The sequence below is a fragment of the Lynx rufus genome, unplaced genomic scaffold, assembly GCF_022079265.1.
Source record: "Lynx rufus isolate CCGP_SWC_20201006 ecotype Redwood Valley unplaced genomic scaffold, mLynRuf1.p SCAF_10, whole genome shotgun sequence".
Lineage (NCBI taxonomy): Eukaryota > Metazoa > Chordata > Mammalia > Carnivora > Felidae > Lynx > Lynx rufus.
This window is the reverse complement of record NW_025814824.1, coordinates 71673492-71699842: the sequence shown is the minus strand read 5'-3', so window position 1 is coordinate 71699842 and position 26351 is coordinate 71673492. Positions and strand designations below refer to the sequence as shown.

The following is a 26351-nucleotide window of genomic DNA, read 5'->3' as shown; positions in this document are numbered from 1 at the left end:
TTATCCTTTGGAGAAGGATACCAATGTCCCATTTGTTTAGCATAAATGGGGGTTGTGCTCTTCTATTAAATAGATTTTCTTGTTTGTTTCTCCAGAAATTTTACCTCTTCAATTGCAGGCTTTAAAAACTTGCAGCCAGATTCTGTGGATATCTCTAAAATGTATGAGTTCCTTATCTACTTTTTCAAAACATGTACTGAATGCAACTCAGTCGTATCCTCCCAACCTCCGATCATTGTTCTAAACACATGTCTTATGCTGCCCTGTATTCGGACATCTTGCAGGAGAATCACTGCTGAGGCGTGAAGGGCTCTGGAGGTGTGAAGGGCTGTGGTAAGGCTGAATGAAAGCAGACTAGGTCATTTATGTTCTTGTAAAGGCTTCTGGAAATTGTGTGTGTGTCTATGTGGGAGTGTGCTCTCTCTAGTACCTCACCGTTGGTCGCTTTTAAGCTTCTGTGGTTGGAATACCTAACCCTAAACTTGTGGCTCTGAGAGAACCCACTAAGCTTCTTGTGTGTAAGCTTGGGTTTTGTGACATCTGCTTGGGTCATTTAGAGGCTGTGGTTGTTCCATTTCTCATTCTGGATTGTGCAGTAGATATATGAGATTGCCAGATTACTCACCTCTGAGTAAGTAGGCAATTTCTCTAATGTTATGCTTATTTTGCCAACTATTAAATGATTTCACAAGTCTCCATGGCAAATCTCCCTTCTATTATAGACCCTACTTCACTAATGATACTGCCATCTATTTCAATCACCTCATCAGAGGCACAGGTTGTGGCATGAGGCTTTGGGGTACGTGATTTGAAAGTCAGGTACAGCTGACTTTAAATATCTGCTCCCTAACTGGATAATTGCATCATCTTAGGCATGGTCATTTATTTATCCCACTGATCCATTTAACAAAAATTTATTGAATATTTGCTATGTGCCAGGCGATGTTCTGGGCCCTTAGGGTAGAGTTCCTGGAAGCTATAGATCAGTTGGGGACAACAGGCAACAAACAAGTGAGTGATTATATGGTATGTCAAATGGTGGTGGGGCACAAGGGAGGTGGAGGACAGGGTGTGAGAGAGGGAGACAGGTCAGGGGATATTTATGAAAGCTGTTTCAGTGGAGTGCTTGGGAAGAAAGCCTAACAGGAATGCATTCGAGAGAGAATGGGAAGAGTGGGATTTGAGACACTCTGTATAGTCAACATTTCATAGAATTTTTGCAGTGGGGTAAGGCAGAGATGTATTGTGGTAGCTGGGAGGGAATGTGGGGTCAAGTGAGGGTTTCATTTTAAGATCTAGCATTTTTGTGTGCTGTTGTGAACGACTCAGCAGACAGAGGGAAACTGAAGAAGTAGGGGAGAGAGGAAACAATTGCTGAAGTCGTGTTCTTGAGTTGGTGAGAGGGATGAAATCTCCCACACAAGTGGAGGGCTTGGTCTCAGCTCGGAGGCCATGAGTTTATCCACAGCCACAGGAGGGATGATGGAAGATGAGGGCACACATGCCCGTATGTCAGCAGACATGGTGGGGAGTACATCAAAATCTTTTCCGGTTGCTTCTGTTTTCTCGGTGAACAAGCAAGCAGTCTCAGCATCCGAGAGAGAAGGGGAGGAAGCGTTGGACATGTGAGGACACAGAAAAAGGTACAAACTAACCGTGTAGAGTAGGCAAGTGAATGAGCTACTTACTTAAATACAGTTGAATCACCTGGAGGCTCTAAGGGACCATTTGAGATTAGTGATCATCAGCGTAAAGCTACATGAGTTAGTGGAAGCACTGGATATTTCTGCCTCCATCGTCTCCTCTACTATGTATGAATTTCTATTCCCAGCCCCGAGTACACTACCTTCTTATTATAGATTTTTTTTTTTTTGGTAAGTACGTACTGAATGGAGGAAGGAAAGAAAAATAAAAATTCTGCCTCTTATTTCCGTATTCAGTCCTTATAGATACGCTATTTCTGGCATTCAAAGATTAAAAAGCAAATCACTCTATACTTTGTATCTCTAGAGGTAGATTAACAGTGATTTTTCTTTGGATTTACTTTGGAGATTCCATTTATTTTACTGAATATTTCTTATTTTTCTTCTGGTATGTCCGAATGATGAAGAACATTTCTTGGCACCCCTTTAACAAGACAAAGTCAGAAAAGATTTATTTTCTAACAACTGTTTCCCTTCCAGATAATGGCAAATTACATAAAACATTTCTAGGTCAACCAAGGCAACTGAGAAATTTTGACTTTGACCACGGCTGAGGCAATTTGCTGTGGAGATGGCTGGAGGCACACACAGCCTCCTGAAACCAGTTGGGGGGCTCTAATTGATTTCAGATGTGCTCCAAATAACACCGAAGATAAATGTCCCAGAGGTAGATTATTGGAGAGCTCTTTAGCTGTTTCTAATAAAACTTTCTTAAAAATTCCAAGTTTTTTTTTCTACAGATGCATATAATAATTCTAGCATGAACTAGAGGGCCTGAATGCAAACTACACATGTTTGTTAATAATTTTCCATTTCCCCCTAATAATGAAAGGAATTCATGGTTTTGGTATGAAAGCTGAAAATTATGGATAACTTTAAAGAAGAAAATAGAAAGAAGCACCAGATATTTACATACATATATTTATCTAGTTGTGATCATATAAAATGAAGTTTTGTGTATATTAATTTTTATGTGATATATTATGAGCCTTTGCTCTCATCATTACAAATTTTTTGAAGTATGAATTCAGTAGTCTTATAATATTGTATAGTGGTGTCTTTTCTTCTCAGTTTTCCATGTAGTCTTGGGGATTCATAGAGGTGTCTTAAGGGCCACCACAGGGCTTGGGAGAAGCAAGAATTGGGAGAAGCAAACCCAATGGATTCCATGGCTTCCCTTGAACTTTTCAAACAGGTTCACAATGAACTACTTTAGATACTGGGCTTCTGCACAAAATTCTCCTTAAAGAAGAGTTCCCAAGCATATCAAAATTTGAAATCAATTACCGGTGAGCCATAATTTATTTAATCATTTGGTATTTCATATTCAGTTTTTCTATAGTTCAAGTCATATCATGAACAATTTTGTACATACATATATATACATTCACACATAATTCCATAATATAGATATATTAAGTATAATAATGTATAAAATATATGAATAAATATATATATTAAAAATGTATAAAGTATGGGGGCACCTCAGTGGCTCAGTTGGTTGAGTGTCCAATTCTTGATTTTGGCTCAGGTCATGATCCTAGGATTGTGGCATCAGGCTCTGCACTGAGCACGGGGTCTCCTTAAGATTTTCTCTTTCTCTCCCTCTGCCTCTCTCCCCCACTCGCACACTGTCTCTCTCTCTCTCTCTCTTTCTCTGTCTCTGTCTCTCTCTCTGTAAAAAAAAAAAGTATAAAGTATATAAATATATAATTATTTTCTGGGGTATGTAAATAGACAATGGGTATATAAATAGGTATATAAATGGACCTGGAGAGTGGGTCAGACATAGTATGTTATATTGTGCTCTGTAAATACAGCCCAGAGTACGGTTGTGTATCTTCAGCTCCTAATGGCAATGTGGGAAAAGACTTGTCTCATAGCACACAAATTGCATTTTCCTGGTGTTATTTTCCATTTGTTGGTGAAAAAGTAACACATCACTGTTATTTTAATAAGCAATTATTTTATTATGGTAAGACTAGCCTTTATTCACATGATTATAAGTGATATTTTCTTACACAAATTTTCTTTGCTACTATTTTTATTGGGAGCAGTAGTGTTTTTCCAATGGCTTTTAAGACTTAGAAGTATGCTTTGCATATTAAGGGTATCAACTTTTTGCCTTATTTGTGGCTGTTTTTCCAGTACATCACTTAAGTGTTATGATAGTTTTTATATCATTTAACATGCTTTATGGAGTCTAATTTATCAGTTATTTGCTTTATGAATCTTTCATGGCCTTTACACTTGGAAAATCTCTTTCCATTTACTTAGACATTCATCTATAATTTCTGATATTCCAAAAGCTTCATTAAAACATCAATATTGGGGTGGCTGGGTGGCTTATTCGGTTGAGCATCCAGCTTCAGACCAGGTCATGGGCTCGTGGTTCATGGATTTGAGCCCTGTGTCAGGCTCTGTGCTGACAGCTCTGGAGCCTGAAGCCTGCTTCAGATTTTGTGTGTCCTTCTTTTTCAGCCCCTCCCCTGCTCATTCTCTCTCTCTCTTCTCTCTCAAAAATAAATAAACATTAAAAAATATTAAAAAAATTAATATTAATTCACAGGATTTCCTTGGGATCAAGATATGCTTTGTTTTAAATTTATAATAGCTAATTTTAATGTTATTTTTTTGAATAACCCATACCAGCTTTATTGGATTATTAATGTAGGAGAATGCACTGATTTTATATATTGACCTTTTATACAACAATTTAGCTAAATTGTGTTGTTTGCTCTGGTAGTTTATGTGAAGAGTTTCTTGGAGTTTCTGAATGTTAAAAAATATCATCAGGAAATAATTGTTTTGTTTCTTCCTCTCCAACCTGTATGCCACTTATCTTTTCTTCTTTCCTTACCCCTCTGGCTAGGGCATCTGGTACAATGTTGAATGGAAGTATTGATTGTGAGTACCCTTATCATGTTCCTGTCTTTGAAGCAATGCTAACTTCTCACCATTCAGGGTTATTGTTATAGGTTTTCAGTAGATTCTGTTTATCAGGTTAAGGAAGCTCACTTTTACTTTTATTTGCTAGGAGTTCTTTAAAGTCACGAATTATTTTTGAATAATAAAAAATAATTTCCCTCATCCATTGAAATGTTCATTTCTTTCCTATTCTATTTTGTGAAAGTGTTTAAACTAATTAGGTTTTCAGATGTGAACCCATCTGCAATTGAACACCATGTATTATTTATTTTATACACTGCTGGATTCAATTTGATAATATTTTATCTAGGTACTTTTTGGTTTATATTTTTAAATAAGACTGGCCAATTCTCCTTTCTTGCAGTAGTACCTCCTTATACCTTGGAATCAAGGTTATATAAGCAATACAAAGTGAATTGGGGAGCATTCCTTATTTTTCCATCTTTTGGAAGAGAATACTTGATAGAGTTAGTCTGCAAAACCAAATGGGCCCAAGTAAACACTCGGTGTATGAGTGTGTGTGAGTGTGTGTGTGCATACATATTTCATAATAATAACAAATTTATTCTGGCAGGTTGTCTGCAGAAGTAGACATGAGCAATGGGACAATGTATACACATGAAAGTCCTCCAGTCAAGAATTAGTCTATTCACCGTTTTTTGAACTTGGGCTGGTGTGCCTTGCTTTGGCCAATAGAAGCAGCTTTGGTTGTGCTGTGCTACCTGTAGGCCTTTGAAGACCAGACAGCTTGGGTTCCGGTTCTCTTGACATTATCAGCTGCTGTGTAAAGAAACTCACACTAGATTACCAACAGAATCCAGGGGGAGAGATATTGATGGTGGGGGAGGGAGAGAGATGAGTGTGTGGGAGAGAGAGAGAGAAGAGAGGAAGGGAGGTGGGTGGGGGACAGGGAGGAAGGCCTAGCCAGTCTCAGTCCAATCCTGCCACCCCAGATGAAGCACCAGACACATGGTCAAAGCCATCTTGGAACATCCAGCCCCAGCTGAGGTGCTGTAGTCCACACAATATGAGGTGGAAATAAACTGTCTATTCAGAGACATACCAAAATTTCAGAATCATGAGAAGCAATGAATGCTTTTTTTTTTTTAATTTCTTTTTTAACGTTTATTTATTTTTGAGACAGAGAGAGACAGAGCATGAATGGGGCAGGGGCAGAGAGAGAGGGAGACACAGAATGGGAAGCAGGCTCCAGGCTCTGAGCCATCAGCCCAGAGCCCGATGCAGGGCTCGAACTCATGGACCGCGAGATCGTGACCTGAGCTGAAGTCGGACGCTTAACCGACTGAGCCACCCGGGCGCCCCAATGAATGCTTTTATTACTAAATTCAAATGTTATCCTTGCGTCTGTTTCTGTCTCTTATCATTTATGGGATTGATATCATCGGGCCTTTTTTCCTGCCCGTCTCTCACATTGCTGTTAATACTATTTCATTACATATTTTACTCTGGTAGTGCAATTCCCTTGTTTTATTCTGAATTAAAAAATTTGTAGCTATTCCTGGCTCTTTTTTTCATTCAGGTGAACTTCAGAATATTTTTGTCAATTTTCTAAACCCTTGGGAATTTCATTAGAATTACATTAAAGTTATCAGTTATTTTGGGAAGGATATTTGCATTATTACCTTTACAACCCAAATCATGATTTGTCTTTTCATATTTTCAAATACTTTTGCATTCCTTAGTAATTATTGTAGTATTTACATTTATTACTTAATTCTTAACTCACTCATTCATTACTAATTCAGAGGGTACATTTCTTTCTTATTTTTTAAAGATTTTTTAAATTGCAGTGTGGTTAACTCACAGTGTTATATTAGCTCCAAGTGTACAATATAGTGATTCAGCAATTCTCTACATGACTCAGAGTTCCTCATGATAGGTGTACTCTTAATCTCCATCACCTATTTCACCCATCACCCCATCCACCTATCTTCTAGTAACCATCAGTTTTCTATAGTTAAGGGTCTGGATTTTTTTTGTTTTGTTTGTTTTCTATTTTTGGTTTTGTTTTGTCTCTTTCTCTTATTTCCCCCTTTGCTGCTGTTTTTTTTTTAATTTCTTAAATTCCACATATGAGTGAAATATGATATTTTTCTTTCTTTGGCTTATTTCACCTAACATTTTGCTCTCTAGATCCATCCGTATTGCTACAAATGGCAGGATTTCATTCTTTTTTAATGGCTGAATAATATTCTATTCTATTATATAGCTATATATTATATATATTCCATTATCTATATAACTATCTATTTACTATCTGTCATCTATCTATCACATCTTCTTATCCATTCATCTATTGGTAGATACTTGGGTTGCTTCCATAATTCAGCTATTATAAATAATGCTGCAATAGATACAGGGGTGCATAAACCCCTCAACTTATTGTTTTCATGTTCTTTGGGTAGATAACCAGTAGTGCAATTACTGGATCATATGGTAATTCTATTTATAATTTTTTGAGGAACCTAAATACTATCTTCCACAGTGGTTGCACCATTTTGCATTCCCATCAACAGTGTGCAAGTGTTCCTTTGTCTCCACATCCTTGCCAGTACTTGTGTCTTGTGTTTTTGATTTTAGTCATTCTGACACGTGTGAGGTTATGTTTTGTTGTAGTTTTGACTTGCGTTTCCCTGATAATGAGCATCTTTTCATGTGTCTGTTTGCCATCTGTATGTTTTAACTGGATTATTTGCTTTTTTGGTGTTGAATTATTTAAGTTCTTTATGTATCCTGGACACTAATCCTTTATTGGATATGTCTTTTAAAAATATCTTCTCCTGCTCAGTAGGTTGTGTTTTAGTTTTCTTGGTTATTTCCTCTGTGGTACAAAAGTTTCATATTTTGAAATAGTCCCATCAGTTTATTTTTGCTTTTGTTTCCCTTGCCTCAGGGGACATATCTAGAAAGATTTTGTTATGGCCAATGTCAGAGAGATTACTGCCTGTGCTCTCTTCTAGGATTTTTATGGTTTCAGGTCTCACATTTAACCAGGTCCTTAATCCATTTTGAGCTTATTTTTGTGTATGGTATAAAAAAATGGTCCAGTTTCATTCTTTTGCATATTGCTGCCCAGTTTTCCCAACACCATTTGCTGAAGAGGCTGTCTTTTTCCCATGGTATATCCTTGCCTCTTTTCTCGAAGATTAATTGACCATATAATTGTGGGTTTATTTCTGGACTCTCTATTCCATTCTATTGATCTATGTATTTATTTTTGTGCCAGTTCCATACTGTTTTGATTGCTACAGCTTTGTAATATAACTTGAAATCTAGACTTGTGATACCTCCAAATTTGTTTTTCTTTTTCAAGATTGCTTCAGCTCTTTGGGGTCTTTTGTGGTTCCATACAAATTTCAGAATTGTTTGTTCTAGTTCTGGAAAAAATGCTGATGGTATTTTGATAGGGATTGCATTAAATCTGTAGATTGCTTTGGGTAGTATGGGCATTTTAACAATATTTTTTCTTTCAATACATGAGCATGGAATGTCTTTATTTGTGTCATCTTACATTTGTTTCAGCCGTGATTCATAGTTTTCAGAGTACAGGTCTTTCACTTCCTTGGTTAAGTTTATTCTTAGGTATTTTATTATTTTTGGTGCAATTGTAAAGGATTGTTTTCTTAATTTCTCCTTCTGTTGCTTCATGAATAGTGTATGGAAATGCAGCGAATTTCTATACATTGTTTTCTATACATTCCTGCAACCTCACTGAATTCCTGTATCAGTTCTAGTAGTTTTTTGATGGAGTCTTTGAGGTTTTCTATATATAGTATCATGTCATCTGCAAATAGTGTCAGTTTTACTTCTTCCTTACTAGTTTGGATGCCTTTCATTACTTACTCTTGTCTGAGTGCTGTGGCTGGGACTTCCACTTCTGTGTTGAATAAAAGTGGTGAGAGTGGCCATCCTTGTCTTGTTCCTGACCTTAGGGGAAAAGCTCTTAGTTTTTCCCTGTTGAGTATGGTGTTCGCGGTGAGTTTTTCATGTATGGCTTTTATTTAAAAAAAAATTTTTTTTTAATGTTTATTCATTTTTGAGAGAGGGAGAGAGAGAGAGAGAGTGAGAGAGAGCGAGCTTGAGCGGAAGAGAGAGGGAGACACAGAATCTGAAGCAGGCCCCAGGCTCTGAGCTGTCAGCACAGAGCCCAATGCAGGGCTCAAACCCATGAATCATGAGATCATGACCTCAGCTGAAGTCAGATGCTTAACCGACTGAGCCACCCAGGCACCCCTCATGTATGGTCTTTATTATGTTGAGGTATATTTCCTCCAAACCTACTTTGTTGAGTGTTTTTGTCATGAATGGAATTAATACTTTGTCAAATGTTTTTTTCTGCATTTATTGAAATGTGCATTTTTTCTGCATTTATTGAAAAACCATATGACTGTATGGTTTTTATCCTTTCTCTTAATTGATGTGACGTATCACATTGGTTGATTAATGAATGTTGAACCACTGTTGCATCCCTTGAATAAATTCCACTTGATTGTGGTGAATGATTTTTTAAAATGTATTGTTGGATTCAATTTGCTAACATCTTGTTGGGGATTTTTGCATCTACATTCATTAAAGATATTGACCTGTGGTTCTCTTTTTTTGTGGCATGATTATCTGGTTTTGGAATCAGGATAATGCTGACCTCATAGAATGAATTTGGAAGTTTTCCTTCCTCTTCTGTTTTATGGAAAAGTTTGAGAACTATTTTTTTTAATTGAATTTTTATTTATTTTAAGAGAGAAAGAGAGCACAAATGAGGGAGGGGCAGAGAGAGAGGGAGAAAGAAAATCCTAAGCAGGCTCCATGCTGTCAGTGCAGGCCTGACACAGGGCTGGATCTCACAAACTGTAAGAATGATTCATAACCTGAGCCAAAATCAAGAGTCAAACACTTAACTGACCGAACCACCCAGGAGCCCCAAGTACTGTTTTTTAAATGTTTGGTAGAATTCCCTTGTGAAGCCATCTTGTTCTGGACTTCTGTTTGGAGTTTTTTGATTACTAATTCAGTTTCCTTTCTGGTAATCAGTCTGTTCAAATTTTCTATTTCTTCCTGCTTCAGTTTTGGTAGGTTATATGTTTATAGGAATTTATCCATTTCTTCTAGGTTGTCCAGTTTGTTGGAATATACTTTTTCATAATATTCTTTTAAGATCCATTATATTTTTGAGATGTTGGTTGTTATTTCTCCTCTTTAATTTCTAATTTTGTTTGAGTCCTCTCTCTCTCTCTCTCTCTTCTTGATGGACCTGACTGGAAGTTTACCAATTTTGTTGATCTTTTTAAAGAACCAGCTTCTGGTTTCATTGACTTTTTTAAGTTTTTATATCATTTATTTCTGCTCTAATCTTTATTATTTCCTTTCTTCTGTTGGTTTTACATTTTACTTGTTCTCCTTTTTCTAACTCCTTTAGGTGTAAGTTTAGGTTATTATTTGGGGTTTTTCTTGCTTCTTGAAGTGGGCCTGTATTGCTATAAACTTTTAGAACTGCTTTTGCTGTGTCCCAAAGATTTTGGACCATTGTATTTTCATTTTCAGTTGTCCCCCGTGCATTTATTTCTTCTTTGATATCTTAATTGACACATTTATTGTTTGTAGCATGTTATTTAATCTCCATGTATTTTGTGGTCTTTCCAAAATTTTTCTTGTGGTTGATTTATAGTTTCATTGTGTTATAGTCAGAAAAGATGAATGGCATGACTTCAATCTTTTTCAATTTGTTGAGACTTGTTTTGTGGGCTAACATGTGATCTATTCTGGAGAATGTTCCATGTGCACTTGAAAATAATGTGTATTCTGTTCTTTTAGGATGGAATGTTCTGAATATATCTGTTAAATCCATCTGGTCCAGTGTGTCATTCACACACTGCATGTTTTACTTATAGATTTTCTGTTTGGATGATCTGTCCATTGATATCAGTGAGGTGTTAAAGTCCCCTACTATTATTGTATTACCATTGATTAGTTCCTTTGTTTGTTATTAACTGTATTGTATTGGGGTATTTCCATGTTGAACGCATAAATATTTACAATTATTATGTCTTCTGTTGGAATGCCCTCTTAATGATTATGTAATGTCATTCTTTGTCTCTTGTTACAATCTTTGTTTTAAAGTCTACCTTATCTAAGTATTGCTATCCTGGCTTTCTTTTCACATCCATTTGTATGGTAAATATTTCTCTACCCCCTCACTTTCAATCTGCATGTATCTTTAGGTCTGAAATGAATCTGTTATAGGCAGCATATAGGTGGGTCTTTTTTTTTTTATCCATTCTGTCCCCCTATGTCTTTTGATTGGATTGGAGTACTTAGTCCGTTTATATTCAAAGTAACTATTCATAGGTATGTATTTATTGCCATTTTGTTATTTGTTTTATGATTGTTTTTGTAGATCTTCTCTGTTCCTTTCTTGCTCCCTTCTCTCACTATAAGTTGGCTTTCCTTTCTCTTTATTTTCTTGAATATATATTACTGGTTTTTGATTTGTGGTTACCATTTGTTTTGTATATAACATCTTAGGCATATAGCAGTCTATATTAAGTTGATGGTCACTTAAGTTTGAGCCCATTCTTTACTCCTCCCCTCCCCATATTTTAGTTATGTGGTGTCATACTTTACATCTTTTTATTTTGTGCGTCCCTTGACTGATTTTTATAGATAAACTTATTTTTACTGGTTTTGCACTTCCTACTTTGCTTACTTTTACTTATGGTCTTTCCTTTCCATGCAAAGAGTCCCCATCAACATTTCTTATAGGGCTGGTTTAGTGGTGATGAATTCCTTTTACTTTCATTTTTTTGGGAAACTTGTTATCTCTTTTATTCTGAATGATAGATAGCGTTGCTGATAGAGTATTCTTGGCTGCAGTTTTCTTCCTTTCAGCAATTTGAATATATCATGCCATTCCCTTCTGGACTGCAAAGTTTCTGGTGAAAAATCCACTGATAGCCTTATGGGGTTTCCCATGTATGTAATTATTTTCTTTTCTCTTGCTGCTTTTAAAATTCTCTCTTTACCACTATTTTTTAGACTTTTTAATTATTATGTGTCTTTTTGTGGACCTCGTTGAGTTAATTTTGTTGGGGTATCTCGGTGCCTCCTGGATCTGAATTTTTGTTTCCTTTGCCAGATGAGGAAAATTTTCAGTTATTATTTCTTCAAATAAATTTTCTGCCCCTTTTCTCTCTCTTCTTCTGAGATCACTTTAATGCAAATGTTATTAATAGATGGAGTCACTGAGTTCCCTAAGTCTATTCTCATTTTGCATAATTCTTTTTTTCTCTTACCTGTTCAGTTTGATTAGTTTCCATTACTGTATCCTCCAGGCTGCTGATTTGTTCTTCTGCTTCCTCTGACCTGCTGTTTATTCCAGCTTGTGTATTTTTAATTTCAATTGTGTTCTTCATCTCTGAATGATTCTTTTTAAAATCTCTTTGTGAATGGTCTCACTAATGTTCTCCACTCTTAACTCCATTGAGTATCTTTATGATCATTACTCTAAATTCTCTATTAGGCATATTACTTATCTCTGTTTTGCTTAGGTCTCTTGCTATAATTTTGTCCTGTTCTTTCATTTGGGACATATTCCTCTGTCTCATCATTTTGTCCAGCTCTCTGTGTTTGTTTCTGTGTTAGGAAAGTCAGCTAAGTGTCCTGCTCTTGAAAGTAGTAGGTGGGGCACACACTATTACTAGGTGGTGGTGGTCCTCTGCCAGAGGCTAAGCTATAGCCAATGGAGGCCAATATGCAAAACATGTATGGGTGTGATGTGCAGTGCCTGCAAGTTTTACAAGCTGGTTCTCTGCCACAGGGGATGTGCAGCTGCCACTGAGACCAGGGCTGGCTGGGCCCATCTGCAAAGCATGTGGGGGCAGGTGTACAGTTTTAACAAAGTGTGCATGTCCTCCATGGGAGGTGACTGGTGGCTGCTTCTGGGACTGAAGCCCTGCAAAGCAGGCAGTTGGGAGACTTGGTGTTGGCAAGGTTTGTTCAGGTCTTCTGGGGCAGGTGACCCACAAAGCCAGGACTGAGGTTAGCTGGCTGCATGGGGTGGGGTGCTGTGTAAGCAAGTTATGTAGTAAATGCTGGTGCCATGCTGGTTCCCTGAGGTGGCTGTGTGTTTGTGCTGGAAGGGGGGTGAGTAGGGGTGGTAATGGCACCTGCCATATCCTTTGTTTCTGGAGGTGTCTCCCAGTGATCTCTGTCCTTCTGGGATGGTAAAGAATTCTCCCTTCCCTATGTCCCAGGCATTTCTCAAACTGATACTTGTATGCTGAATTTCTGTGGGCTGTTGTGCTGTCTCCTTAAGAGTGGGGACTTGGCTTCCTATCATCCTCTCTTTCCCAAAGCTGAACTGACCAATTGTTAAAGTTCCCAGCTTTAAGTCACTGGTTGTAAGAACTCATGAAATTCGGCCCCTCTAGTTTTTACCAAATATTGTGGGGATTCATCTTCCCTGTGCAGGCTACCTAGTGTGATAGTCTTTTTCTCTCCATACTGGCAGCTCCCTCCCTCCTACAGACGGGCCCACATGTCCGTTTAGCTCCCTATCAAGTCTCTGTCCTTCCTACCCATCTGATGTGACCTCTTCTCTACATTTAATTGTGGAGCTTATTCTTCTAGTCTTTGGGCCATTTTCTGGGTTATTTGCATGAATATGAGTGTTACCTAGTTGTATCCATAGGAGGAAGTGAGCTCAGGGTTCTCCTATTCTGCCATTTTCCCTGGAACCAAAGGACACATGTCTCATTGAGCTCAAATTTACAGCCCATTACTAGCAAGTGTATAGGACTTTATAGAATGTGCTTTGGATACTAATCCTGTCACCTGGTATTATTTTATTCTCCACTTCACCCTCTTTTTTATTTCATTTTTTATTTTATTGTGGTTCTGATATATTAGGGCTATCTGGAATCATACTGCAATACATTAATGACTGAACTTTTATACCCACACCTTGCTAGGTCATTGGATCCAGGCTGCCCCATGATGGGTATGACCATGGAGAAAGCAGTTCTAGGTAGAGGAGGCTGACCCTGAAGTTTCTGTCAGCTGGAGGCTTGCTACTGACCACATTCCTCTTAGCTGAGCAGTGAGTCCATTCTTGAAGGGTGACCTGGACAGTGTATTGCTGTGTTCAGCACAGTTCTGAGAAACTTGGGAAGGTCATGTCTTTGGCCATGCCAAATGGAGGTGGACAAAGTGGTTCTCTAAAGTATCTGCTGTTTCTTGCTGTTTTAAATTCTCTGTTTCTCTCAACCACAGCTTTTCCTCTTTTCCCTGATGGGTGTTTATTTAACTTGCTTTAAAGTCACTGGAGAAGCTTGACTTACAGCTTTGATGTAAAGAGTGACTGCAAGACCCTCAGCATGTAGCTGTTCACACATAAGCCACAACAACGCACAGCCCTGACAGAGCAAGAGGCCCCATTTCTGGCCCTGGAAGGAGATTCCAGTTAAATAGTATTCATGGCCTTACATTTAATTGAAACCTTTTGGCATGCCATTTTCATTGTTTCATCTTTCTATAGTGTTTTTGTGCTTGAAGATTTGCATGCAGTGCTAACTCCTAGACTTTCTGTAAGTAAATAGACCTAAACTTTCATTAATACATAAATTGGCTGCCATTTGCATTTCTCTCCATCTGGAATATGACGTCTCTTATATTTCCAATGGACATTTTGTCCCTGAAACAATTTAATCAAATTCATCTGATGCCATCATTTTTTAAAAAATCCATAAATTAAACAAAATTATTTTTCTCTTTTTATATTATGTGTTTCTTAAATCTCAATTAAACATTTTCCTTAGGATCGTTATCTATGGAAAGGAAGGCAAATTTTGAAATGGATATAAAGGGGGGCACCTGGGTGGCTCAGTCAGTTGAGCTTCCGACTTCAGCTCAGGTCATGATCTCATGGCTTGTGAGTTCCAGCCCTGTGTCGGGCTCTGTGCTCATGGCTCTCGGAGCCTGGAGCCTGCTTTAGATTCTGTGTCTCTCTGTCTCTCTCTCTCTCTCTGACCCTCCCCCTCTCACGCTCTGTCTCTCAAAAATAAACATTAAAAAATCTTTTTGAAATGGATATAAAGGTAGCAGAACCCTAAACAGATTTTTTAAAATAAATTATGTAAATAAACAAGTTATTTACATAGTTGTATGCATTGAATTTCCAAAGAAATATAAAAATCTATTTACAATGAGATATTCTCAGGAACTAATTTAAAAGAGAAATCTGTGATTAAGGTATTTTAAACAATTAATGGCAACTGTTTAACAATGCTTACTTAGATATGGTGCTGCCAAATATGCTTTTACTTATTTTAATTTTTAATTTTTTCTTATTTTTTTAAATTTTTTTTTTTTTTTTTTATTTTTTGAGACAGAGAGAGACAGAGTGTGAGCGGGGGAGGTACAGAGAGAGAGGGAGGCACAGAATCTGAATCAGGCTCCAGGCTCTGAGCTGTCAGCACAGATCCTGATGTAGGGCTTGAACTCACAAACCGGGAGATCATGACCTGAGCCAAAGTTGGGACCTTTAACCGACAGAGCCACCCAGGTGCCCCCAAATTTGCTTTTAAAACACAGTGTATGATATGCTCTTTCCCATTATTTCATTAGGCTCTTGTTGGTATGTAACACTAAATAAATAAAGACCCTAAAACCAAACCAAACTAAATGAATAAAGCCCTGAGAAACTACAGGTACTAGGAGACCACATTCCAAAGAACAGAAGGAAATTCCATCTGCTGCTGTGGCACAGAAGCTGGGTTGAATCTAAAGGATCATGACCTCTACCCTCCCCTACTAACGCCATAGTGCACGGCAGGTGGGAAAATACAGCAGAAGGAGATTTTTAGTCAACTCCAGTCTCTGGCCTTAGCTCTGAGACATGGAAGGCTTGCAAGCTGGCCCTCTTCACCACCTCATATATATGCACTTTTTGATAAGGGTGCCAAGTATGCTTCTCTCTCTCCAGTTCCTAGCCCCCATCAATGTCTTCTCTTTTTCACTCATGGCAGCAACCTGATGGTTTCACAAAGTAAAGGAGAGGAATACAAGGATGTGTTGTTTCCCAAGAGGTGTATTTACTTCAGTTGAGAGGTAATAGGTCAGGGAATAAATGGAAAGAATGTGGAGGGTGGTAGGAAGCCTTTCTGGGTAGTAGACCTGAACAGAGTAAAACCTCAGGCTGTAGCCAGAGGCCTAGAGCCACACTAGAAGGTGGGGTACATCAGTGGGTCTGAGGTGGAGATCCAGTCAGGATGCAAATAAAGGGAAGAAGAGTGAAGATAATATACCTATTCTAGTGGAAGGCAAAAATAAGGTCCAAGTTGATGTCTGCTTAAGCATGAAAAACAAAACAAAATGACATGCAGCCTATGAAATGTCCTTAAATTTGCATTTTTCATGCCATTACAACATAAGCATTTAAAAAATGTTATTAGAAAGTTACTTGAAACATATTTCAATGGCCATATATTACACTGAATGGATGTACTAATAGTCTCTTAATCTCCTAGTCTCAGGTATTTGTATTATTATTTTTCACTAACATAGACAAAAGTGTAATAGCCAAATCGGTGACGAAGATCCTATTGTAATCAATTTTTTTATTAGAAGGGAATTCTAGAACTGTGATTATTGGTAAATTACTACTAGTTTTTAAATTATCTTACTATACACTATACGGTTACTTTCCAAACACTGTAGCACTTTTTGCCACCACCACCAATTTATGAGAATGCTTATCTTAGTGGACAGCTACCATCAGTGGGCTCTTGTGTTTGTTCTGTTTTAACAACATCATGCCTGAAAATATTTATATATTATCATTGTAATAATTTTCTTAATTAATAGGAAGGTTGAACATTCACAATTATTGGAAGCAATGATTATTATACTCTCTTTTTTTTAATTTATTTTTCAACGTTTTTATTTATTTTTGGGACAGAGAGAGACAGAGCATGAACGGGGGAGGGGCAGAGAGAGAGGGAGACACAGAATCGGAAACAGGCTCCAGGCTCTGAGCCATCAGCCCAGAGCCTGACGCGGGGCTCGAACTCACGGACAGCGAGATCGTGACCTGGCTGAAGTCGGACGCTTAACCAACTGCGCCACCCAGGCGCCCCTCTCTTTTTTTTTGAAATCTAATGTTTATTTATTTTGAGACAGAGAGAGAGAGCAAGTGGGGGAGGGGCAGAGAGTAGGAGAGAGACAATCCCCAAGCAGGCTCCATGCTGTCAGTGCAGAGCCCGACATGGGGCACAATCTCACAGACCGTGAGATCATAACCTGAGCCAAAATCAAGAGTTGGTTACTCAACTGACTGAGCCACTCAGGCGCCCCTATACTCTCTCTTTTGTGAAATCTCTTATCATATATTTTCATTTATTGTGCTAGCACTAGGAAAAATTTTAATGGTTTCATTTTCTATCCAGGTAAAAGGGGAAGACAGTTTTGTGATAGTCAAATTATAGGTTATATCACTAAATTAAACCATGAGAGCCATAAAATCCTCAGTATTTTTGAAAGCCTATTTTTAGAACTTAAATATCTATGATTTAGGGTGCCTGGGTGGCTCAGTCAGTTAAGTGTCTGACTTAGGCTCAGGTCATGATCTTGCAGTTCATGAGTTCGAGCCCCACCTTGGGCTCTGTGCTGACAGCTCAGAGCCTGGAGCCTGCTTTGGATTCTGTGTCTCCCTCTCTCTGTGTCTCTGCCTCTCCCTCGCTCTGTCTGTCTCTCTCAAAAATAAACATTAAAATTTTTTTAAAAAGAACTTAAATATCTATTATTAAATAGTAATAATTATAGTAATATTAATGACATATTTATTATTTTTGCTATGTATTTTAAGTATTAAATAAAAATTGTTTTAAGGTAAGAACTATATTTTATTTTGTTAATAGACAGGAAAAGCAAGACTTAAAGGGACAGAACTAGAATTCAAATCCGTATGTGACTCCAATACCTAGATTTCTACTCTTTGGACATAGTCCTTTATCACATTCACACCTGCAAGTCCTTTTTGGAAACATTATACTCTCTTGTTTAGCTCTCAGGATTCTGTAGCCTTTAGCTGTTTTTTTTTTTTTTAAGTAACACTTTTAAGAATGGAAATATAGTCTTAAAATTAATCATTATCCTAGGAAAACATAAATTTTGCTGGGTCAGTAGTATAAATTATTATAATGACAGTAATTGAGAATGTTTGTAAGATATTTCATATTGTACACACTATCTCACATATCCATATTTGCAACATATTGTGAAATAAAAAAGGAATTTATAAAACAGCATGTATCTCTGATCCTAATTTTGTTGTAAAATATGTATGTCTTCACAAATATCTGCAAATATATGCATCGTCAAAATACAAGTGAGTAATTTTTAATTTTAAAAACTATAACATTATGTATTCTTTTTATACATCTTATTCTTTTTATAATCATTGTGCTTGATTATTTTTTATATTTTAAAAGCAACCTAAAGAGAATTAAAGGCAAATACCAGACTTAAAAATTTTTATGTATGATTAATATATTTGATATATAAAGAATCTATATAATTTTATCAGACACAGATAGGAAACCTATTGTAGAATGGTAAAACATTATGACACTCGATTCTTATAATAATCTAAGGTACATAGGACAGATTTTTTTAGACTAAGAAAGTACAATTTAGAGAAATTGGAGTGATTTTTTTTTCAAACTCAAACAATTAATAATTTATGAAGCCAGCACTAGAATTAAAACTTTCTGAATATGAATAGTCAGCTGTAAACTCTTAAATCAATTAATATTCCATTTTTAAGGACAAACATAGCCAAATAAAGCAGCTGCAGTTCCTTGTAACCAGAAAAATAAGAAGAAAATGCCTTGGAGAAAATGAAGTCAGACCTTGGAAAATCAAGTGGTGATGGGAACCCCCCAGGTTGCTATCTGATGGTGGGTGTGCTCTTTCATAATGGAGCCAGTAGTGTGAGGACACCCTGAAAATCCAGGGGTGTGGTGCCCATGGAAAATAATTCCAGCTGGCCTCTGGCTTCCCACACTGGAGGGCCAATCCTTGCTGGATGCACTCCAAATTACTCTGAGAGGCACCAGCCACAACCGTGCTAGTGTGTCAGCTTCAGAGCCAGATTTTCTCCTGACTCACATAAACACGGCCCAAATGTGCAGTTCCAGAGCCAAGTCTCCATTCCCTACTCACAAATTTCTGTTGAAATTGTTAGTTATTTCAAATACAGTTGCTTAAAATGGCTTAGTCTGCTCTGCAGACTTTCATTACTCTCCTGTGTCTCCTAAGTGGCTCTCCTAAGAAGCAATCATCCCAGAGCATTCCTGTTCTAGACAGAGTGGAACTCAGGTGGATCAGGTTAGTTCCTTGGGCTTCCTTCAGTTCTGATATATTGTTGGACAAGCAGTTGGACTGAGGTCCCATCTTCACCAATATCCAGAGAAGAACTTCCCAGTTATGAAATAGATCCAAATATACAAGCTGATATAGGTTTAGATACACTAGTGTGGGATCCGTGATGTGACCCAGAGAAGTCTTAAATCCTTAGCCAGCATTGGAAGTGAGTATAAGGAGATGATGCTTCTTTATGAAATTTTGTAATCTGGGCTGAGAAGGGGAGCAAAAAATAGAACCTAGGAAATTTTGATGGAGATTTTAAGATAGCCACACAGTTGGAGTGACCAAACTCCATGTTTTCATGGAAGTGAAAAACAGTGATGTTCAAGTAAATAATATGGTATCAGCGTCTGGTAAGGGTGACAGAATAACGTAAGTGCACTGCACTCTTTGTTTTGGTCAGCTTTTTTGTCTTGTTTTTTTGGTTGTTCAGCACCTATTCCAGTATCTTTTGGAAATGATCTTTATTCTCATTAAATACAGTTTAGTGGGCCAGGAAGCCTAAGTGGAAGTTCTCTGCCTGAAGTTTGAACTAGAAGCAGAATGATGAAAGGCCATTAATTCTTGGAGTTAATTTATTATGGCCTCAGCTCCTGGGGCAACAGTATGCTTGCTTCCTAAACTCTTTGGAGCAGTCTAGTGTCTGTATGTTCCTTGCTTGGTTTCCAAACCTTCCCTCCATCTGGTGAGCTTCCCTGTATCTTTCCAGTCAATTCCCTGTTTGTTTTTGTTTTGTGTTTTGTTTTTTGAGAGAGAGAGACAGAGGGAGGGCTAGAGAGAGAATCCAAGCAGGCTCTGGGCTCAGTGTGGAGCCCAACATGGGGCTCAATCCCATGACCCTGGGATCATGACCTGGGCTGAAACCAAAAGTCAGATATTCAGCCAACTGAGGCACCCAGGCACCTTTCCTTATTTGTTTAAGTTAGTCAGTATATGGTGATCACAACCAAAGAAACTTAACTAATACTCAAATATTCCAGGTGAGGCAAAGTAATTCAGTTTGAGCCTTTTGATGGTCACAGTACTAGCAGTATCCTGAGTCATTATAGGCAATTCTATTTTTGAGAGAAGAATGGAGCTATAATTCCAAAAAATTAAAATGATCAGGAGTGAAGGAGGTTACTGAAGGCAGACACAGCAAAGTAATAAATTTACTTCATAATTTATTTAGAGCTAGGATGGAGAATGCGAGTTGATTTCTTTTTCCCTACAGCATTTTGTTATGAAAAATTTTAAACATAGAGCAAAGTTGAACAAATTTTACAGTGAACACCCCTATGTCTACTATCTACATTCTATTATGAGCATTTTACTCTACTTGCTTTGTCACATGTCTATCCAACCATCCCTCTATTAGTCCTTCTTATTTTTGATGATGTAATTCAAGGTAAGTTGCAGACTTCAATATATGGATATCTGTGTATTGTATTCTGTATGTCATTAACACGATTGAATATTAGTTTATGTAAAACCTACATACAATGTAAGTTTTTTTAATGTAAAACTTACAGTGAAATGTACAAGTCTTAGTTATTAATTTCCCGAGTTTTAACAAGTGCACATACTTGTTTCTGTGGGTCTCTAATTATAGGGGTACTACAACATTACTGGAAATGTAATTATATGGAGAAAATTGTATTTAACACAGCTATTCTCGGGGAGAGTTCTATAGGTTGTTGAAGAGTGTTTTGCCTACATAGGCCCTTGGGGTGGGAAGAATTGGCTGCTAGAAAGCAAGCTCTAGTCACAGTCAGTGGGTCTGTGATTCCAGGGTAGTGTAGGCTGAGGTTCTCCTGACCAGCATTCAGTTGGTTTCTCCTTTAGGTAAAGGATGCTCATATACCTAAATAATATCCATTTGAAGGTATACAAATGATTAGCTACCTGCAGTGTGAAATTATCTGTACGAATCCTCAGATGTCTCTGGGCCTGAAGTGAAAGGAAAATGCATGCTGACTAAACGTATGACAATTCTTTTTATGTCACTTTAATTACTAATTAGGAGACACATATTAGGTCTTAGTTCTTGTGCCCTTGCTACAGAATACTTGACTGAGAAGACTGGCAAGAAGGAGGAACAGTGGGTAGAGTTTTAAATTCATGAATGGTAGGCTCTGGGCACTGGAACGGGATGGGCTAGAGTCTGGTTAGGACAGAATAAACTCCCTTTCCTCTACTCTTTGTTTTTCCTACAGAAGAATCTGTAATTGTCTGTGGTTGTCATGAATTAGTAAAACTCCAGATTCTGATATAGTCTCTCTACGTTTCTACTACCATTTCCTGCCATTGACAGAGGAGGTGATCTGACCACTTAGCATAATTCAATTTTAAGCTTGACCCCACAGGGGTCTTTCAAAGGGTTGCCTTCACCTGGAAATAAAAGAAGTATGTGGTTCAATGAGACATCACCTCATAGCAGTTAGGATGGTTATTATGAAAAGGACAAGAGATAACAAATGTTGGCTAAGATGTGGAGAAAAGGAAATCCTTATATACTATTGGTAGGGATGGAAATTGGTTGCAGTCATTATGGAAAACAGTATAGAGGTTCCACAAAAAGTGAAAAATAGAACTTCTGTTCTACCATATGATCTACAATATGCTCCAGCAATCCCACTCCTGGGTATATATCTGAAGGAAACAAAAATCACTATTTTGAAGAGATATCCCCACTCCCAAATTCATTATAGCATTATTCACAATAGCTGAGATATGGGAACAACTTAATGTCCTTTGGTTGATGGATAGATCAAGAAAATGTTGTGTATGTATGTAATGGAATATTATCAGCCTTAAAAAACAAGGAAATCCTGCCACTGGTGACGACATGGATGAACCTGAAGGGTGTCATGCTAAATGAAGTAAGTCAGATAAAGACAAATACTGCATAGTATCACTTGTATGTGGCATCTTAAAAAAAAGCCAGTTTCATAGAAACAAAGAATAGAATGGTTGGCTGGGGCTGTGGGTAGGTGAAAATGAGGAGATGCAGATTAAAGGGTACAAACTTTCATCTGTAAGATGAAGTTCCGAGGATCTAATGTACAGCATGGTGACCATACTTAATAGTTGGTATGGCACACTTGAAATTTGCTGAGAGTAGATCTGAAGCATTTTTAACACATATGCACACACACATGCACACAACTACATGAGGTGATAGGTACACACTTGATTATCTTGGTAATCATTTCACAATGTCAAATCACAAACAATATCAAATCATCAAGTTGTATACTTTAAGTATATACTCTTTTTCTTCTGGGGATTTATTATTCATCTCTTCTATAAGAAAATCCTGTTTCTGGTGACCCTCTTTAAAAACTCAATATGGTTGGATCAAAATGGTATGCAGACATAGGGGTTCTGACTCTTTGGGAGCACACACCGAAACTAGGGCTGAAAATGGGAATCTCTAGGTGCCTGGCTGCCACAGAGCCATCTTGAGGTTTTCTGGCTACGGGTCCAAAAATTATGGAAGCAGCCAGTTGTCACAATATATTTTCATATATAATTTTTCTTATAAAATTAACTTCACTCTTCCAAAAAAAAAACCCAGAAAAAATTCATAACTTGTCATCTTAATTGCTGCTAGCATTTTGTTATGTGTTTCCTCTCAGCATGCTGTATAAATATGACTTAGGCTGGGGCACTTGGGTGGCTCAGTCAGTTAAATGTCAGACTCTCGGTTTTGGCTCAGGTCATGATCTCATGGTTTCATGAATTCGAGGCCTGGATGGGGCTCTGCGCTGACAGTGTGGAGCCTGCTTGGGATTCTCTCTCTCTCCCTCTCTCTGCCTCTTCCCCATTTGTGCTGTCTCTTTCTCAAAAAGGCATAAAAAAATTAAAATAAAATATGACATCTGCCCATTATGTTTGTATATTTTATATTATTTTTACCTTTATTATTCAATCTTAAGATGTTTCCCAGGGTGCATCTTTTAGAGTTAACTTAAAATTTAATTAGAAAATTATTTTCTGAGGATTCCAAAGTATTTCAGTGAGTTAACTGATGATGGGATATTTAATGATTTTCCAATTCCTAGTCATATTTAGGTTGTCTCCATATTTTACTGGTATAAATAGCACTGACATGGGTGCTTTTTTGTACATAATATCACCATGCTTTCACACTTATGTACAAGTAGGAATGGAAGTTACTACTAAGGGCTATTACCATTTGCTGAGGAATGTGTATGTCCTATCCTCTGCACATGTAAGAACAGGTCACAAAGGGTAAAGAAAGAGAGAAAGCTAGCTCGTGAAGACAGTATAAATGTCTCCACTACCTGTGCAGGGTTGGCTAACTCTCCCATCTACCAGCAATCTAAGCCAGGGAGCCTATTTTGTAGCGAATACACACTTCTGCCCTTTTGTAACTTAATATTTTAAATGTTGAAATACTTTTATTTACTTATTTTTTAAATGTTTATTTTTGAGAGAGAGAGAGAGAGAGAGAGGGCAGGGTGGGAGTTGGGGGGGCAAGTAGGGGAGGGGCAGAGAGAAAGGGAGACACAGAATCCGAAGCAGGCTCCAGGTTCTGAGCTGTTGGTACAGAGCCTGATGTGGGGCTTGGATTCACAAACCCCGAGACCATGATCTGAGTGGAAGTGGGATACTTAACCGACTGAGCCACCCAGGTGCCCCTAAATATTTAAATACTTTTAATTGCTTAACGTATTATTTGCAATTTTGCACTCATGCTGCTACTTATTTTACTTATGGAATTTTATGTATGATTCCAAAACTTTTATACTGATAATGGCATAAATAACATACATTTCTCCTTATCATTATTATCAGCATCATCTCTGTCAATGAATGAATATTTTTTGCTTTTCAGCCCAAAGTTTTAAGGCATTTTTTGTAAACCTGAAGTTTATTTTGTTTGTTAACCCCTTTTTGTGCCTTCCTTTACATTTTTTATTATTTCAAGATGTTTTCATTAAGTAGAATTTCTAGGTTAAATTATGCAAATATTCTGTGGCTCTTTATTCGTGCTACCAGATAAAGATGCTGCATTTGTTGTAGCTTCATCTACATTCAGTGTTTTTAAAAATCAAAACAAAACAAAATTGACATTATGTATTTTGAAATAGAACTTTAGAACAGTAATCACAGTGCTGTGTAGCAGGAAGTTACAAAAGCATCTGGAAAAGGAGTTTCTGTCTCACTGACTGCCTATTAAGTGAATTTATTAGTATGTAACCCAGGGGTTGCTGACCTCTCCAGTTGTCAGAACTAGCACTTCCCTCTAATTCTGAATGAAAGGATCTGAGCTCTCATTATGTCTGGCCACAGGAAAGTTAGACTTTTCTCATTTTCCCCTCCCCAAGGTCTCTGGGACTCTCTATAGAATATTTGAGTGTTTCCCAGATCAGTCCTAGATTTCACTGCACGCTTGGGCCAGCGACCTCCCTCTGGCCTGCATCTCTGATCTTTGGATAATAACTTCTTATTATTTCTGAACTGGCTTCCGAAGGCCACTGCAGCTCACTCTGGAGAGCTGCAACCCAAATGGGGAGATAGGCCCATCGATTAGCACCCAGAAGTTAGCTGAGGCTGAAACATTTAAACAAAACTCTACTCACAATACCAGATACCTAAATAATACTAGATGCAGTATAGAGAAGAAAATGCTGGATATCAGATATGACTATTTCCAGGATTCATAAATTAAACCTATTCTCCATTTCCTGGACCCTCCAGGGCATCTATCTTGTTACCCTCACCCTATTACCAAGTTGTAGGAACTGGCTCACATCCCCCAAATGGAATGTCTTTGACCTGGTGCCCTACAAGAGAGTCCAGACCTCTCAGTTCTTCTACAAAGAAGAAAATCCTTTCTCTCCACTCAGTTTTCGCCCAACATCCCGATTAAAAAATAAAATCTGTAGGTAAACACCTTTATCTATAATGAAGCCTCCAGAAGTTCGAAAGAGCACATGCTAAAAGACAGAGAGATTGATTTTTACAAACAGATTAAGCAAAAAACCCATCCATAAGGAAAATTTTATTGTTTTTATTTTTAAATTTTTAAAAATGTTTTTATTTATTTTTGAGACAGACAGAGACAGAGAATGAGTGGGGGAGGAGCAGAGAGAGAGGGAGACACAGAATCTGAAACAGGCTCCAGGCTCTGAGCTGTCCGCACAGAGCCCGACGCGGGGCTCGAACTCACGGACTGTGAGATCATGAACTGAGCTGAAGTCAGATGCCCAACCGACGGAGCCACCCAGGCGCCCCAAGGAAAATTTTAAAAATACTATACAGAGGAAGGGGAGGGTGGGTGATGGGTATTGAGGAGGGCACCTTTTGGGATGAGCACTGGGTGTTGTATGGAAACCAATTTGTCAATAAACTTCATATAAAAAAAAAAATAACATATACTAAAAAAAAAAAAAACTGAGAACAAACTGAGGGTTGATGGGGGGTGGGAGGAAGGGGAGGGTGGGTGATGGGTATTGAGGAGGGCACCTTTTGGGATGAGCACTGGGTGTTGTATGGAAACCAATTTGTCAATAAACTTCATATAAAAAAAATTAACATATACTAAAAAAAAAAAACTGAGAACAAACTGAGGGTTGATGGGGGGTGGGAGGGAGGGGCGGATGGGTGATGGGTATTGAGGAGGGCACCTTTTGGGATGAGCACTGGGTGTTGTATGGAAACCAATTTGTCAATAAACTTCATATAAAAAAAAAATAAAAAAATAAACCTAAAAAAAAATACTATACAAAATAGTATTGATTCAAAATTGAAATCTAACGACCAGGAAGGAATATGAATAATATAATAAGTGATAAAATATAACGGTGTTAAAGTGTAAGTCATAGTCATTGTGATTTGGAGAAAAATCTACACAATACATCTAAAAATTACTAGAATTAATAAAATAGTTCAGTAAAGGGTCTATAAGAAGAATATGTACAGAATTAAATGGTTTTAATTATTTACCATAATAGATAATGAAGAAGTATAATGAGGAAATGAAAATCCTACAAAAAGGAAATATTTAATGATAACTCAAGAAATGTGGGCATCCAATGAACAAAGTTATCAAATATACTAAGTGATTGAAAATTGACTTAAAGGTAGAATCCTATTATTTATGCATCTATTCTTTAATTCCACAATTATTTTTGCATGTGTATATTCCAGGGATAACGTTTAGCACTGGGAAGGAATACATCAGTGGACAAGACAGGTACATGCTCTGCCTTCATGGGGATTACTGCCTATTATGGGAGATACATATTTTAAAAAATGTGCATACTTAAT

General features: G+C 37.6%; 1 protein-coding gene across 24 annotated transcripts in view; it reads left to right on the top strand.

The window, feature by feature from the left end:
• LPAR1 (lysophosphatidic acid receptor 1) overlaps window positions 1-26351 on the top strand; it is a 367912-nt gene that overhangs the window by 123394 nt on the left and 218167 nt on the right. For 10 of the 24 annotated variants that reach the window (XM_047067554.1, XM_047067519.1, XM_047067478.1 and 7 more), the window contains 4 exons: window positions 285-333; window positions 1579-1643; window positions 2899-2992; window positions 26232-26277. The exons of 9 other annotated variants lie outside the window; for them this stretch is intronic. The gene's annotated coding sequence lies outside the window, so the exon portion shown is untranslated. Of the gene's footprint in view, window positions 1-284; window positions 334-1578; window positions 1644-2898; window positions 2993-15730; window positions 15753-26231; window positions 26278-26351 lie in introns of those variants that run through there. 5 more of the 24 variants (XM_047067494.1, XM_047067461.1, XM_047067503.1 and 2 more) reach the window with 5 other exon arrangements.